This window comes from Myotis lucifugus, unplaced genomic scaffold (genome assembly GCF_000147115.1).
Source record: "Myotis lucifugus unplaced genomic scaffold, Myoluc2.0 scaffold_22, whole genome shotgun sequence".
In the NCBI taxonomy this organism is placed as follows: Eukaryota; Metazoa; Chordata; class Mammalia; order Chiroptera; family Vespertilionidae; genus Myotis; species Myotis lucifugus.
The window spans coordinates 6,473,188-6,487,335 of record NW_005871070.1 but is presented as its reverse complement, the minus strand read 5'-3'; the positions used below and the strand labels follow the sequence as shown (position 1 = coordinate 6,487,335).

At 41.2% G+C, this 14,148-nt stretch overlaps 1 pseudogene; it reads right to left on the bottom strand.

Moving 5' to 3' along the window:
* Nucleotides 1-6,910: 6,910 nt before the first annotated feature.
* On the bottom strand, nucleotides 6,911-7,652 carry LOC102424784 (annotated as a pseudogene).
* Nucleotides 7,653-14,148: the final 6,496 nt, after the last annotated feature.

Here is a 14,148-nt window from a genome sequence, read left to right as displayed (position 1 = left end):
CAGAAAGTAATGGCAAAAAAAAGGTTAAAAAAGAGGTGACAGATCTGCTGATTAAAAACGATCTTAAAAATGAGTTTCCTTTGAACATTAAATGGAAAAATCTAGAGTTTGGAATTCCAACTGTTTACACAGAAAAGATGATTCAGAAGAGCTACGTGACTTAAGCAATAACATCTTTCGGATTCTTCTGGGAAGATTGGTAGATAATGTGAAATTTAAACTAACATTTGGACTTTGTCCATTTTGTGCACAGTGAAGACAGTTTTGGCATGCTATTTAAAATATTTTCATGTCAGTTTATCTCTCAAAATATAGTGAAAACATACACATCTGCAGCTGTACCCTGTGGTAAAAAGAAAAAAAATGAAAGGGCTGAGGCCACTTTACCTTATATAAAAATAAAGATAAATTCCCTGTATCCATTTTGCACTTATTTTCACCCTTGAATGTAAGTAAGATACAATTTCAAGGAATTCTTTGCAAGAGCAAAATTGTCGCAAAAATTTAGGCAAGTTGCTTAACCCTCACTGTGCTTCAGTTTCCCAATCTAAACATCCAAAGACAACAACACAACCTACTCCCAAGCTTATTATGAGGATCTAATAAATGCTTCCTAAAAACTACGTGTAAGAACATGGTACCAAAAATAAAGAGAAAAAAATAAGGCAGTGAGGCAATACTTACCATTTATTAAGTCACCAGCAATTAACACATTTATAACTGCTAGAAAAACAATTAAAAGAATATGTGAGATTATTTTTTCTTTTTGCTCTTCTGGTTGGTTGTTTTTTGCTTCCTCATATTCCAAATCATTGATTTGATTCTTGGAATCCTCTACTGTTGAATCCTGGAAAATTATTCTTTATTTCAATTAGTGTATGCTTAATTTCTGACTGGTCCTTTTTCATGTCTTTGATGTTCTGACTGAGGTTGTTGAAATTCTCACTAAGATCCTTGAAAGTCTCACTAAGTCCCCTGAAACTCTTATTAAGATCCTTGAGCAACCTATAACTATTGTTTAAAACTCTGTATCAAGTAGTTTGCTTTCTTCCATTTCATTTAGTGTTTTTTTTCCCTGGAGATTTCTTCTGTTCTTTCATTGTGAGATTTTTTTTTGTCCTGTTTCCCTGTGTTTGTTTCTACATATTAGGTAGAAACATAGACATAGAGCTGCTATGTCTCCTGGAATTGGTAGAGTGGCCTTGTGTAGTAGGTGTCCTATAGGGCTCAGTGGTTCAGCCTCCTCAGTTACCTGAACTGGGCACTCTATGTGCTCCCTGTGTAGGCTGTGGGCACAGTCTTGTTAATAGTTAAGCCTTGAATGCTCTTGGCGTCACTGGGAGAAATTTATCTCTAGGCAATTGGCTGTGAGGACCAGCTGCAACTACAGTGGAAGAGCTGCTTCAGTGGGGCTTTGGTGCTCACTGAGTCTGCCCTTGAGTGTGTCACTTTTGGATGTGTAGAGTTGTAACCTGGTATGGTCTGAAGCTGTCTACCGGGTGCACTGGCTCTGTGGCTTCCCAGGAGTTGCAAAGTTGGCTACGGCCTGGGGCTACTGGCAGGAGCTACAGAACAATCTGCAATAGGTGTTACTTGTATTGGGCTTGGAAATGCCCAGGCAAGGACCAGCTGTGAAGCAAGGCAGGCTGGTGCTAGTGCTGAGTCTTGGGCCTTTTACTGATAGGTATGGGGCATACTGACACCAGCTGCTGCTTGTTTGAGAAATTTTAGCAAAATCTAAAGCCTGAGCCAGGACAGGCCATTCATATGAAAAATCAGCTGAAAACAGCTTGGGTGGGGCTGCAAATTGGATGGGGTTGGGTCTCAGGGTTAAGCAAACCTAAGTGGAGCAAACAGTGTGAGCCAGGTTGATGAAAACTACCAGTCAGCTCTGCGATGGGGAGGTCTCAGCACAAGAACAATGACCCCTGTGAGCACCCCTGTCTGGGAGAAAGCCATCCCCAACTTCTTGCTCTGATGCCAGACAATCCAAGTCCTACCTTATGTCCCTGGATTCTCCCCTCACCATTGCCCCAGCACTGGAGCTCAGAGGGATCGAGTCTGAGTAAGTCTATATGCTGGCCCTTTAAGAGAAACTGCCTGGCCTCCAGCAGCCTCTATGTCACTCAGCCACAATCCCTGCTGGTTTTTACAGCCTGAAGTTATAGGGACTTCTCTTCCCAGCTCTGGAACACTGGGCTTGGGGGTCTATGTGGGACTGGGACCCCTTCTCCTCAAAGGAGTCTCTGCAGCCAAGATATCCCTCCTGATTAAAAACAAACAAACAAACAAACACACCACACTTGGGTGCCTGACCAGCCTGTTTCCTACCTTCAACCCTCCAACCAGCCTCAATGTACTTTCTTTTTACTTCTCTAGTTGTAGGACTTCCATTCAGCCATAATTCAGATGGTTCTGAATGATGGTTGTTCTGTATTTTAGCTGTAATTTTGATGTTGTTGTGGGGGTGGCAAGATGGATTTACTTATGCTGCCATCTTGGTTCTGGGACAATTTCAAGGGTACCAACATTCGCATTATGGGGGTGCCAGAAGGAGAAGAGAGAGAGCAAGATATTGAAAACCTATTTGAAGAAATAATGACATAAAACTTCCCCTATCTGGTGAAAGAAATAGACTTATAAGTCCAGGAATCACAGAGAGTGCCAAGCAAGAGGAACCCAAAGAGGCCCACACCAAGACACATCATGATTAAAATGCCAAGGACTGAAGACAAAGAGAGAATCTTAAAAGCAGCAAGACAAAAGCAGTTAGTTACCTATAAGGGAGTGCCCATATGACTGTCAGCTGATTTCTCAACAGAAACTTTGCAGGCCCGAAGGGAGTGGCAAGAAATCTTCAAAGTGATGAGGAGCAAGGACCAACAACCAAGATTACTCTACCCAGCAAAGCTATCATTTAGAATTGAAGGTCAGATAAAGAGCTTCACAGACAAGAAAAAGCTAAAGGAGTTCATCATCACCAGGCCAGTATTACATGAAATGTTGAAGGGTATTCTTTAAGAAAAGGAAGAAGGAGAAGGAGGAAAGATAAAAATATGAATAATAAAATGACAATAAATAAATAGCTATCAATAAGTAAATCTAAAAACCAAAATAAATGAACAAGGAATCTAATGAACAAAATAAACTAATAAATAAAATAGAACCAGATACATAGAAACATGGAACAGACTGATGAATCTCAGAGAGAGAAATGGGGCAGGAAGAGATTAAACAAAGAGCTTATATGCATATATGCATTACCTATGGACACAGACAATAGGGTGGTGAAAGCCTGGGATGAGGTGGGAACCGGGTGGAGGGAGCAATGGGGGGAAAAGTGGGACATCTGAAATACTCTCAACAATAAAGATTAAAAAGAAAAGAATATGTGAGTAAGACCATATATGGCCTACAAATCCTAAAAATATTTACTATCTAGTCCTTTACAAAAGTATTTGGAAATCTCTGTTCTAACAGATAATCTTGACTATAATAGATATGTTTAGCAAGTGTAAGTGAATAATATATGTGGAGTGTCAGAGATATTTAGATTTTCCCTGGGGTTATATAGCATTTACTAAGATTAAAATGTTATTATATAACCAAATTATAATTTCTTATATAAATTGAAATGTTACTAAAATATATATCAATGAGGTATATCTGATATCTGATGCCAGCAAATTGTTAATCAGGATTTTTTGCTTATGTTTTTAAGCCTGGCCTGAGAGGATGATCACCAGGACCAAGCACCCATACACAGATGCCTCAAGTATGTTATTGCCAAACTAACCTCATTCAGGGCTGGGTAGATGCACAACTTTGGGGGACACCAGCCACGTTGGTTGGAGTTGCCTTTTGAGCAAAAGACAAGAGGAATGAAGCCCCCTGCATTATGCAGCATGATGGTCCTGACTCAAATTCCTTTTTTTTTTTTTTTAAATATATTTTATTGATTTTTTACAGAGAGGAAGGGAGAGAGATAGAGAGTTAGAAACATCGATGAGAGAGAAACATCGATCAGCTGCCTTCTGCACATCTCCTACTGGAGATGTGCCCGCAACCCAAGTACATGCCCTTGACCGGAATCGAACCTGGGACCTTTCAGTCCGCAGGCCGACGCTCTATCCACTGAGCCAAACCGGTTTCGGCTCAAATTCCTTTTTAAGTGGAATTTAAGTTGGTAAATAAGAAAAATAACTTACACAATGTATTTTTATTTTGACAGACTATTTGACAAACTTCCCCCTGGTACTTTCTTGTGAAGAAAGAGAAATATAGTTTAGATGGTAACAGAATTTTAAAAGGTTGAGTATTTTTTCCAAGGATTACACATCATAGACTGATTGCTGCCAGTGGGTTGGGGGGCCAGGGCAGTAGGACTAGCGGCTTACCATGAGGCAGTTATCTTAGTCCAGAAAAGCTCAACCTAGTTTTAATTTATGATCAAAATGAGAACATGGATGCTATGCTTATCAAATTTGCTTATGACATAAAGTTGGAAGGCCTAGAGGATATTTGGCATAGTTTACAAATAAAAAATTTTAACAACGGACCAAAACTAAGCAAAACAATCATAATAGAAATCAGTCTTTTGCATTAAGGAACCCTCATGACTCTCTTAATATTGATACTCGTAATTGATTCTTGAACAGAATGTATTTTGGGTGAGAAAGACTGAAGGAATTTCAAAAAGACTGGGATAAGTATGGAGAACAATAGTTATTCTTAAATAATCTACTCATTTTTTCTTTTTTAAAGTAGAAGAGTGTAGGTTTAATACACTCTTTTCCAGAGGCAAAAATGCAAGGCAGGCCCTAGCCGGTTTGGCTCAGTGTATAGAACATCAGCCTGAGGACTCAAGGGTCACGGGTTGGATTCCGGTCAAGGGCACATGCCTGGGTTATGAGCTCAGTCCTCAGTAGGGAGCATGCAGGAGGCAGCCAATCAATGATTCCCTCTCATCACTGATGTTTCTATCTCTCTCTTCCTCTCCCTTCCTCTCTGAAATCAATAAAAATATATTTTTAAAAAATGTAAGGCAGGATTTAACTCAGAAGTTAAAACAAACAAATGGTCTCAAGCCAGGTTTGTTTGTTTTATTTACCACCCTCTTCCAGTGTGCTTTATCTAACCTTTTGGATTAGTTGCTCACATTGAAAAGACACAAGATTTAACATAAATATCTGGATTATCAGCTTCTCTTGAATCACAGGATCTTCTGGCTTCATGCAGTCCCCACCGTCCCCACCACCCCCTATTGTGTCACACCTAGCCTGCTGTATTCACTGTATGTAGGTGCCTGGCCCTTGGTATCTCAATCTGTGTGATTCCTGTAAAAGAGAGTGATGAAGAAATTCTGAAAAAATGGACTCTGTCTCCAAAAGTAGGAGGTGTGCCTTAAGAAATGTTGAGCTTCCTTCCTATCAGGGAAGGCAGCATGGCTGAAGGATGACTGTTCCAGAGAAGGTTCTTGCATGGCACTGGAAGTGAGGGTAGGTTGATGTTTATAAATTTCTTTCCTTTTTTTTTTTAAGAGATTTCAGTGCTGTTTGCTTAACTTATTTTTATTCTAATGGCTCTTAAACATCCATGAAAATCATGCTTACTAGTTAAAGTCTTATGTTTTACCTCTCATTTGTATAAATTCCAAAGATATTATAAAATTAAATCCTAAACTTGTTGCTGCCAACATCTCCATAAAAACATTTAAAAAACAATCAAATCTTTGTTTTTATATTGTCATATTTTGAGTGTTTATGATGTGAAGACACAGGCTATATTTATATCTCATCAGCTACATAGTTTTGGATCAACACTTAGCACTGTGCTTAGTTGGAACTCTAAATTTAGGGATGATTTCCTTGGTCCAAGATTCCCATGAAACTAGGTCATTCACAACCAACATTTAAAGAAAAACAAGGATATGATCCTAATTGTGCCAATTCATTCCAATTATGAATTTTGAAGAGCTGGTATATACTATTTGAGATTCAGGTACATACATGTAGGTTCTTCTTTCAAATGGAAAGCTCTGACTCATAAATGAAGTCAACGGGTATTTGTACGAAGTGTTTAATGAGTGGCCACCATTGTCTGACAAAAGATGTATAAGATCAAGTCCTTGGGAGCATAGTCCCTCATTAAAGACAAGTTCTAAACAGTAGAAATAAGTAAAAGTGATAAAAATAGTGTATAACCACATATACTACAGACTGTAGGTACAATAGACATTTGGAGAAGGGAAAGGCTAACTGTGGAGCTTTGTCACCATCAATTGTCTGCTTTTAAAATATGGATTGTAGTTAAACTGTTTATCTTTAGCAAGAACCTTAAAAAATACTTCTGAGGAAGTTTCCCCTCACCTAGAGATGGTTTATAAATATAAAGCAATGTAAGGAAATAAGTCATATGGAATTTCAAATCTAAATCCTTACTTTAATTTGGACAAAGAAAATGTGCTAGGGAGTTAGATTTAGGTGCTATTATATCCAATCTACAAATCTTGTTTCATTGAACACTTTCTAAGCATTCAGTCAAGCTTGACATATTATAGTTCCAATCTGAATTCTCTAATTTTACACAAACAACAGTTGAAAAAAAAAGTCAAATATCTCTGAAATTTTCAGTTAAAAACCTGGATTTTTAAATGCTATTGCAGATATCCAGTATTTGAAACACAATTGTCTCAACTTTTATTCTCCTAGTTTCCATGCCTTTAAACCTCTGACAGTGTTAACATTTAAAATTATCTCATTCTACATACTGGTTTTCGTGCCTCAATGTTCTTGTTTGTTTGGTTGGTTTGGTTTTTGTTGGTTTTTTACTGGCAATAAATCACCTTCAACCCCAAATACCCAAGACACTGGCTGAAGGGTAATTTTTATTACTTTTATGTACAGAAAACTCAACAGTGAGCACTTAGCCCATCATAGGGTTTGCTGCCTCCCCAGTGGCATTGGATCTCATCACATCTGTCCTTGTAATTGGTCCCGATGCCTCCACCAGCTTAGCCAGAGCTCCCTCTTCCCAGATAACCTGTGTGAAGGCCACGGTGGTGCGGGTCTTCCTGTGGACGAGCCGCCCCAGCCTGGCCTTCCCCTGCTAATGCGGTGGGGGACCCCATTTTCCGGTACAGGACAAGCAGGAAGACCCCCAGCCTGATGGGATTCACGCTGTGTGCTATCACCACCAGCTGGCCATGTGTTCTCTACCAGGGTGCTGATCCTGAGAACCCTGCTCCAAGGACGGGGGGGGGGGGGGGGCTCTGGGTGGGGATATCCCCTTGGCCGGCAGCTGTTTTCGCAGCCCAGGCCAACCACCTCTGCTTCTCTTGCTTTGCCTTGGGGCTGTCCTTGTGGGGCAGCTTCAGCATTTGCATAGCCCTTTGGGGTCCAAGGACTGGGCAAACTGGTTAATGCATGAGGCACTTTCAGACGCTTGTAGAGAACAGCCCTTTGCCGCTGCAGCCAAATGTAGCAGGGCCATTTGGCAACGTGGGTGAGGTCCCTCTTTGGCTGGAAGTCCTGTCCAAAATTCTTGGGCCTTTTCTCAAACAGGGGGTTGACCACCTCCTTGTCCACCTGCTTCTTCATGACAGCAGGGGCCGGGGTCACCTTCTTCCCCTGCCCCTGTCTTCCCTTTGGCATCTTGGGTGGGGGGAGGAGAGAACACTGCCTCAGTGTTTTAATTTATAAAACTACTAGAGGCCTGGTGCATGAAAATTCATGCACTGGAGAGGGGGGTCCTTCAGCCCGGCCTGCTCCCTCTCACAGTCCAGGAGCCCTCAGGGGCGGGAGGCAACCCAGCGATCAGGCAACTGCTGGCAGCGCAAGCCTCAGCCGGTCCTGGTTACCTGAGCCTCGGGCTGCCCTGGTAGGCTGGGCAGCTGCCATCTGAGGCTTGCCTGCACCTCAGGCTGGCCGGCGGACTGAGGGGACTGGGCGCCGCCATCTTGTGGCTGTGGGCACCGCCATCTTTGAGGGCAGGGCAGTCAATTAGCATATTCCCTCCTTATTGGCTATGAGCGCCTCCACCTTAGTGATGGTGTGAGGGTCAATTAGCATATTCACTCTTTATTAGATAAGATGTGCTATTTTTAGCATGGTAATCTAATCAAAAGGGCATACTTCTACCAGGTTACAATAATTATAAAGCATCTTTTATAGTAGAATCAACATTAATTTTTTATAATGTAATAAATCATGATAAAAATGGAATAGAGTATATACAAGGAAATCAAAGCATGGGATGCTTTTATATGGTGCCTTAAAATCAACACTTAAAAATGATTTACTTGCCAATTCATTCAAGAACCTATTGATATGGTTTTTATGTTGTGATGTTCTCTTAGCTGGTCTTTATTAAGCAAGTTCCACATGCAAGACCCTGAGCCAAGTGTGTTTGAATAGTTCCCTGGAAATGGAGTATGGAGTTCGGCAGATGCCCACTAGGAAACACTGCCAGCCACAGCCAGTGGGGAAAGCCTGGCTGCCTTTCCACATGGTAACAACCATTTCTTGCGCAGAAAGGACTGATCTAATCAGGAAGATACACTCCTATAGAGAGGTGGGTGGATATTTACAAGGTAAACACATAGGTCTATCTAGAAACAAATATTTACATGTAGAGAATGCTAGTAATTGTTAGATACTGGGAAGTTTTATTGAAGTATAATATACGTGCAAAAATTGTAGGTGTAGAACTCAATGAATTTTTTAAAACTACTTATATAATCAGCGCCAGATCAAGAAAACAGAATCTTATCAGCACTCCTAAAGCTACTTCTTCCACCTTGAAGGTAAGTCCCCTTTCTATGGTCTAACCCAGCCGTGGGCAAACTACGGCCCGCGGGCCGGATCCAGCCCGTTTGAAATGAATAAAACTAAAAAAAAAAAAAGACCATACCCTTTTATGTAATGATGTTTACTTTGAATTTATATTAGTTCACACAAACACTCCATCCATGCTTTTGTTCCGGCCCTCCGGTCCAGTTTAAGAACCCATTGTGGCCCTCGAGTCAAAAAGTTTGCCCACCCCTGGTCTAACAGCATGGCATAGCTCTGCCTGTTTCGGAACTTTACATAAATCGAAACATTCTGTGTGTACCATTTTTTGTCACTTACCATTTTGTTGGTGAGATTTAGCCACGTTGTAGTTAGTTGTAGTTCTTTCATTGTCATTTGGTCTTTAATATGCTTTGATTTATGTATGCATTCTGTTGTTTGGGGAAAATTTCTAGTTTGGGATTCATACAATAGTGTTGTGTGAACATTCTTGTGCATGTTTTTAGGTTAATAGATGTACGTGTTTCTATTGGCTCCTTCCTGAAGGAGGAGATGCTGGCTCAAAGGCACACTTGTTCGGATTTACTGGACGGTGCCAGTTTTCAGCGTGGCTGGACCAGTCTTCATTCACTGGCCGAACTGAGAGCTGGTCCATATAGCTGCGGGCACTTGGTCCTTTCTGTCCTTTGCATTTTAGCCATTCCAGAGGATATATAGTAGCTTCTCATTGTTTTAATTTGCATTTTCCTGATGACCACTGTGATGAATGTGAAAGCACTGCCACAATCGTCAGATCCTCATAATAATTTATATCGATGAGGACACTGGACTTTAGTGGACTTGCAATTTACTCAAATTTACTCAGATTGGACGGGGTAAACCAGCATTAGAAATGATAGGTTTTTCTCATTAATGGGGCACATAATAATAGAATTTTAGAGTCAGAGGGTAGTTTTGAGATCATGCCATCCAAAAGCTTCTCACAGATGAAGCTGAGACCCAGAGAATTGGCTGTGTTAATCACAGCAGGCACTAGGTCACATTTCTTTTGGTTTTGTCTGGTGGAATACACTGGCCTAAACATCTGGATTCGATTCTGGGTTCTACCGCCTACCAGCTGTGTGGTTGAGTCAAGTCACCTGCTTTCTCCGGGCATCTATTCTTTAATGACAGCTATTATCTACTAAAAATATTTTCTTATGTATTTATAGCCACCCAGAAGACAATTATGATAAAAAGTGCAACTTTCTGTGACTTATAGCTGACACAGACTTGAGTGGTCTCCAACTGCCTGTCCTCCCTCTGTGCCAGGAAGGCTGGTCTCCAGCGAGGCTCAGCAGCTGGACGCTGTTCTCATTTTATGACTCATAATTCATTGATCTACCGGGCAGATAGCTCCACCTGGAAACCCATAGCACCTCAACTTTACATGACCCAAACCCACGTCTCTCCACCTCACCAACTCTTGACCCCAGTCCTACTTGTAAACCTGTTTCTCTTCCTTTCCTAACCTTAGTTATATCCCCTGCATTTATGTCTTCTTTACTCCACGCATTACTCTATACATCATTGCATCATTAATCATCACCGTGCCACCTTCTACTGGAAGTTTTTTCTAACGGTCCATGCTCCAGTCTCTTTCCCCACTAATCTATCCTCGGCTATCTTGAAGTCTTTATCTTTCTATATTCTGATATGATCATGCCATAATCTTGCTAAAAGATTAGACATATTTCTCTTAGACATAGAAAAGGACATATTTGATGACTGTCTATGGCAGGGGTCCTCAAACTTTTTAAACAGGGGGCCAGTTCACTGTCCCTCAGACCGTTGGAGGGCCGGACTATAGTTTTAAAAAAACTATGAATGAATTCCTATGCACACTGCACATATCTTATTTTGAAGTAAAAAAACAAAACAGGAGCAAATAACAATATTTGTATTTGCATGTGGCCCGCGGGCCGTAGTTTGAGGACCCCTGGTCTATGGATACTGAGATGAAATCCAAATTCCAGGGCTTGGCATTCAAGGTCTTTAGAATCTGAGTTTAATTTCCTGATGATCATTTTGCTTTGCTGCTTCCCCTCCCTGTCCCCTACAGACCCTGTCTGCTCCCTAACCATGCTCCATTCCCTGCATTAAGCATACATGCTCCCATTCACCTCAGAAACTGCAGATCCAAAAAACCCTTTCCATCTACAACTATTAAATTCCTACTGATTTCCTCATCCATGAAAGCCTTCTCTTATCCTCCCTTCCATTGGCCCAGGTCTTCTTCGTCATCTCATCTCTGCTTTCACATCAATCCCCACACAGTTCTACTGCAGCATTTCTCAGGTGGGACCCTAGTCACCTGTTTGTGCATCTGTCTTCTCTGCTTCAATCTCCTCAAGCATCAGGACTGGATCCATCCACCGCCCTGTCTCCTGTGTTGAATGAACACAGATACTCAGTGACTATTTCTTAAATGTATACATGAATTTATTAAATTTGAAGAGGTAAAAAAAGGCTTTTTTACTAGTGAAATACTGAGATGCTACCTTCCTCCTTTGTTATTAATATGCTTGTTTTATTTCTTTGCTTTCTTGTCATCAATATTTCTTAACTAGGTGTTTGCGATAATGGCATTTTTATATACACTTTGTGTCATCTATTTGCAATTATGATATAAAAAATCTGAAGTTTGTGTGAAACTCCTTAAAACTTTAAATTGGCTATTAGAGATGAATATCCTGAAATCTAATTTATCTTAAAAAAAACAAAGGCCCAGAAAGTAGCCAGGGTAGTGTCTATAACCCAGGATAGTGTACTCTCCTCATTGCCCCCTTCAATCATGGTCTGCACCTCTTTCCATTTTGCAGTGTGTAAACTGATCCACTCAACTAATTGTGTAATGATGAGCACGTGACTGATCATACTGTTGCTTTTAGAAAAATCTGGAAAATACCCCCAAATCTTGCATAGAAAACCAAATACATGTTAAAATTAGAAATAATATATGCCTAGGCAAAACAAACCAAAACCCACAAGTAAACCTTCTCTGAAATATAAAGCCCCAGATGGTTGTTAACCATTTTTCTAGAAAATAAAAAAATATATAAAAGAATCAATTAGTCACAAATGTATACATGCTTCACCCTTTCCTTAAAGTATTTTATGTGGACACAGTCATCATGTAAAAAATTAGCTTTTAATGTAACCTTTAAAACTTGAGAATGCTGATTTTTAACACGGTGCTATACAAATACATTATAAAAACTAGGTGGTGGCACTCTCAAGAGAGATGAGTCTTTTTTTTTTCAAATCCTCACCAAAGGATAAGTTTTCATTGATTTTTAGAAATAGAGGAGCGAGAGAGAGAAAGAGAGAGAGAGAGAGAGAGAGACATCAATCAGTTGCCTTCTGTATGTGTCTCCACCGGGGACTGAACCCAAAACCTAGGCATGGGCCCTGACCAGGAATTGAAGGCACAAGCTTTTGGTGTATGGGATGATACTCCAACCAACTGAGCCACCCGGCCAGGGCAAGTAAAAAGAATCTTGAAAATCTTTACAATAATTAGGTAAACAACAATGCACAAGAAAAAGTTCATTGAAATTTTCCAAAATGGTTTTCCTCTTCCAATATTCCAGATTTTACAAATCAGTTCTAAAGAATAGTCATGTACAGAACAAAGAAAAGGAACATTTTGGGGCACATCACAAAAGGAAAAATTAACAAGGATTAAACATTTTTTACACTGTGTCCAAAAGTCCTCACTTAAGTCATGCTAAATTATTGTATGAAGCCCACATTGGTAACTACTTTCCATAGCCACATTATCCAGGATTATTGGCATTAAATTCTAAATTAGCATTAGCTGACTGTTATTGTTTATAAATTAATTTTTTTCTGTTCCTGTGAGTTCCATGGATTAAATTGTGTAATCTCCCTTCTCCTGCGGGATGGGGGTTGGGTGTTACAGTGAAATTAACTGTGGCCTAGAAACTGAAGAGTTAGGAAAAAAATGTGATTTGCCAGGAAGTGGCTATGACCTTCGGTGAGTCACTCAACTTCTGCTGACCCTCCTTAAAGGAGACGGAACTAGGTGATATGTGAGGTCTTTTCTAATTCTAACAGTAGTTGATTTCTTGGGCCCCTATGAACGAGGATTATGTAGGGGTCCTCAAACTTTTTAAACAGGGGGCCAGTTCACTGTCCCTCAGACCGTTGGAGGGCCGGACTATAGTTTTAAAAAAAACTATGAACAAATTCCTATGCACACAGCGGCGGCAAAAACACCCGCGGGCTTGATAAATGTTTTCGGCGGGCCGCATGTGGCCCGCGGGCCGTAGTTTGAGGACCCCTGCCTTATAGCATGGTGCTGTTGCAGACCTAGTCCTTTCTCTACCATTTTTGCATTAAGATTCTTCTAGTTGACAGTGACTGAATGTATCTCAAACAGCCTGAAACCCAATAGATACTTTATTGATCACAAACCTGAAAAGTCTAGGAGTGTATCTAGGTGTCAAAGTCTGGGGGGTCCAAGTGCCCCTAATGTGTCATCGAAATCCAGTTTCTGACGGTGTTTTTCTCAGCACTTGGACCTGGCTTCACTCTGAGGCAGGATCTCTTCAAGTGGTATTCTCTGGTGGTTCCAGACTTGTCACCTTTACAAGCAACACCAGTGGGGGGAGAGGGGGGAAGCATATTTCCAACCCAAATCCTGAGCCCCCCCTGGGGCTGAGCGCATGAGTGAGGTGGGGCATTTCCACCTGAGTACAGAGAGGTGGTTCCCCAAGTTGGAGTTAGAGTTTGCATAACAAGGGAAATGGATGCTAAGCAGACAAATATCAACAAATGTCCCCTGCCACTATGCAATTTGGGTGGCTTCTTTATGTCTTTTTGCCTTTGCACACTGCCAGCCCCTCCGATAGCAAGAACTGTGTTTATTCATGCTGTGTTCCCACTCAGAGCTATCACTGTTTGAGGTGAGGCAAAGTAGATATTGCAGCCAGCTGTCAGCTGCAAGGACTGCAGGATCCACCACAACATTTGAGCCCAGGCCAGGCTCTTCCCTGGCTGCCCTTTGCCAATGACTGCGTACAGCAGGGCTTTAGGGCCTGGCTGTTTCTGCCCAACACTGTCCTCCCCTAAGGGGTGGCTTTTGATTGGAAGCTTCCCCTTGGGTTGGCCAACACTCTATTAGATGTGCATGAAGTCTAAGGCTCTCCCAATTTGCTTCCTCCCACCTTCCCTTCATACTTCCAGGTCTGCATCTTGTCTGAAAGCTTTCCCCGTCCAAGTCCAGTTCTGCTTCCTTCCCCTTACCTAGGACGGTGTTGCAGTGGAGGGGAACACCCTGATGGCCGGTCATTCA